Raw genomic sequence first — 3,938 nt, 5'->3', positions numbered from 1 at the left:
GCAGGACGCGCGTGAGGGTGGTCGGATGTGGCCAGAGGGTGCACCCGACTTCCACGCAGGGGTTCCCAGCTTCCCTGCAGCGCTCTCCAGGCGTTTGCAAAATGCGTTTCGCCTCCGCTTCCAAGCGTTGCCTTGTCCCGCAGAGGTAACGGGGCGCAGTCCGAACGCGGGTGGATGGTCACGTCACAAATGCGGGGCTGCGGGTTAGGGCCTCTCCGCCAGCTTAGCCCCCCAAACTGCCGAGGACAGAAGGGATGGGTTTCGCCGCGTCCTGCGAACCTCAAATGCGCCCCGCGTCCCGTCCATGGGGGATGCCCCGAGATTTCCTAGCCGCCCTGCGCGGGATCCTCAGGGTCCCGGGAAGGAGAGTGCTGGAACCGCTGGCCAGGATTTGCTGATGTGACTGTGGACGTGGTTCCAGGACCTGTTGAAAACGGAGAAGAGTGGCGTCGTGGGGTTTCTTAGCGCACTTCTGTGTACACACCTGCGAGAAAGCACCCGGCCGAGCAGAAAACTTGCCCTGTACCCGCAGGAAGAATTTGTGCAAAATCCCAGGTGAGCAAAGAGGCAGGAGCTACACGGAGGGTTTACACGCTCGCTGGGAAATGAAAATTGGACTGCTCGGTCCGCGGATATCTGTATGTGGAAAGTCTTTGTAATACTAGTCTAGCTTTAAAAATAAAATTTAACAACTATGTGACAATTTTCAGGGTTTGATCATGGGAAAGAAACCCTGAGTCTTCGGGATTTGACTCACAGTTAGTGCCCAGTAACCAAAAATAAACAACAAACAACAAGCGCTTGCACCTTCAGGCTAATTTATCCTTGTTTGAAAGAGATCATGGATTTCCATATTTCAATTTATGTTTTCGCAGATAACTAGCTTTTAATTTTTTTTCAAGTAGTTGTAGATTTATAGGAAAGTTGTAGGGTTTTCCTGGACTGGCCTCACTTTTCCTCTGGGCATATTCTCGCAGCTGATCAAGGGCACTGCTATTAACTCAGCTGTCTCTATAGTAATTAAGATGTTCTTCACTTTTAAACCTTTCCTAAAAAAGGTTGTTCTGACCTATCTCGGATACTTTAAGTTCTCAAAGTCTCTAGAAAAATTGTGACAATTTCTCACACTTTCCAAATCTTTGCTGACTTTGAAACTTCTGAGGATTTTTAAAAATCGAGGTATAATTTACATACCTTGAAATTAACAAGCTATCAAATTAAAATTTTAACAAGTGATATGCCAAAAATAAAACACTTTTGCATAGAAAACATCAAATCTCATTTTAGAGTATGGTGCAGGTTTATTTTAGTTTACAATACACATATCTACAACATACTAACTCCCCCCCATAACATTTTAATTCCGATTTAATATTTAAATGTTTCAGTTCCAAAAGGATGTTGACGTGCTGTTAACCTTAAGTTACTTCAATAAGTTTATTTCTTCTTTGGAGCACAATTTAAGTTATTGATCACTCTCTGTTCTTGGATATTTCCTTTAGGAAAAGTATAGTCAATAGTATAATAGGAAAAGTATAGTCAATAGAGCATTATCCTTAAGAAGTCAAGAGATTGATGCTATTCTGGGAAGTTTACAAAGGTGACAATGCATTTTGAAAGTTCGTCATATTAAAGCAATAATTAATCAATAATTAACATACTTATCCAGACAATTATTTTCAGGTAATTTTACTTAAGAACATTTTTGGCAAATTGTCACACACCGCTGACTTTCCCAACTATAAAAAGGATTCTACATTTCCTTAAGTCCTTAAGATATTACCCCAAAGCTGTGCTTTTTAATTTCTAAATATGTATCTATAAATAATATTAACAAGCAGAAATGATATTTAACAATGAAGACTAAAGAAGCAAAGCCATACAATGTATAAGTCATTTATACCTTGATATATAATTTCCAATTTGAATCAGACACATTTTTTAAACTGAATAAAGGGGCACTGAGGATTATACTAGAGCAATCACACAGTAGGTAGGGCAATTGTCTTGTATGCAGCCAACTTGGGCTCTATCCTACATATCCCATATGGTTCCCTGAGTCTCACCTGAAGTGATCCCTGAGCACTGCAAAATAAATGAATAAATAAAGTAAATAGTCAATAAAGTGAAATTTCCTTTCACTTCTGTGATATTTCCTGAAAGCAGCCTGGATGTTATGATTGGTAATAATAGACTGTAGTGGACAAGAGAGAAGGGGGTGGGAAGGAGGGAGGGAGAGAAAAAGAGGAGGAGAGGGAAGAAAGGAGGGATGAAGTAAGGAGAGGGAGGGAAAGTGGGAGGGAAAGAGAGAGAGAATATTCAGGGTTATATTTCTCCTTTCTAAGCATGTTTAGTAGAAACTGGACAAATAAACCAGAGAGCACAGAGAGGGAGGGAAAGTGGGAGGGAAAGAGAGAGAGAATATTCAGGGTTATATTTCTCCTTTCTAAGCATGTTTAGTAGAAACTGGACAAATAAACCAGAGAGCACTTCTGTGGGTAATTCCAGGGGCTGCCTTCCAGGAAGAATTTTTGGCTCACAGAGCTTTGAGTCAGGCCATTTTTGTGCAAACTCAATCTGGGCCCCTGTTTTCTTTTCCAGACCACAAGTACAGACCAAGCTGACCAGGGGAAAGGACCATCCAAAAAGGGTGGGAGTAGTAAGCAAATGATTTTCATTCTTTTAGCTGAAAAAGATTTTAAAAATCTGTGTAATTTGGTATAAAGATATGCTCCATCCTTTTTAAAAACAAATTTAGCTGGTTTCTACATATGCCAAGTAATATGAATTCTCTCCCAAAACATAAGTGAGAGAGGAAGAGAATATGAATTTTCTTATTGTAATTGAATTTGCTTATTATAATTTTGTATCTGTAATGGAAAGTCTAGTAATGCCTACATCACAAAGTATCAAATTTACACTAAGAAAGGGCCTGATGGGAAGCAACTTGCCCTGTACGATATTTTCTTTTTCTTTTTCTTTTTTTTTTTTTTTTTTTTTTTGTGATTTTTGGGTCACACCCTGCAGTGCTCAGGGGTTATTCCTGGCTCCATGCTCAGAAATTGCTCCTGGCAGGCACGGGGGGGACCATATGGGATGCCGGGATTCGAACCGATGACCTTCTGCATGAAAGGCAAACGCCTTACCTCCATGCTATCTCTCCGGCCCCCACCTGTACGATATTTTCAATCACTTGCCTGCACTTGGATGATCACTGGGTGCTGATGTCACAAATAAATATCAGTGTTTGGCTGTGTGCTAGCCAGTCACAGACTGCAGCTATTGCTTCTTGTGGTGTGTTTTTGCCCAGAGGCTGCTTGTGAGAGTGTTGCCTTTTCAGTGGCCTCAGAACCAAATACCTGCCACACCTTTTGTTCTGAACCTTAAGCAAGCCACCTAACTATGCTCCCAACTCTACAAGTGGGGAAAAACCAATCTTATAAAATGGTCACGAGGGTTAGGAGAAAATAATTCTTTGTACAATTCTCCAAAGCAGCAGCACTGAGAAAGCGTTTTTATAGAGCAAGTTTCCTTTGAATATCTTACATTTAGCCAGGAAGTAGATTAGATGCCAGGCTCAGTCATGGTAACATCAGTTGCAATATTATGAGGCAGAGCTTAACATTCCAGATTCCTGAACTTTCAGTCCTACTTGGACCCTGCAATGTTAATGTAACAAGTTCTTCCGTCTGACTAAATTCTATTGGTTTTTGTTTGTTTTGGGATTTTGTTTGCTTGTTTGCTGTGTGACAAGAGAGATAAAAATTAAAAAGTGATGAAACTCCTGTCAAACCTACCCAGAGCCTCAGATAGGTAAAAATTACACACAGTGTGCTCGCTTCGGCAGCACATATACTAAAATTGGAACGATGCAGAGAAGATTAGCATGGCCTCTGCGCAAGGATGACACGCAAATTCGTGAAGCGTTTCATATTTAA

The 3,938-nt window shown here is 41.0% G+C and overlaps 1 non-coding gene across 1 annotated transcript; it reads left to right on the top strand.

Annotated features, from left to right (window-relative positions):
* The first annotated feature begins 3,831 nt into the window (after positions 1 to 3,831).
* Positions 3,832 to 3,938, top strand: LOC126015148 (U6 spliceosomal RNA). The gene has a single exon (XR_007498041.1). It is a non-coding gene; the product is annotated as a U6 spliceosomal RNA (small nuclear RNA).

Source organism: Suncus etruscus, chromosome 7 (genome assembly GCF_024139225.1).
Source record: "Suncus etruscus isolate mSunEtr1 chromosome 7, mSunEtr1.pri.cur, whole genome shotgun sequence".
Lineage (NCBI taxonomy): Eukaryota > Metazoa > Chordata > Mammalia > Eulipotyphla > Soricidae > Suncus > Suncus etruscus.
Note: the sequence above shows the minus strand (reverse complement) of the source record. Positions and strands in the feature narration are given on the sequence as shown.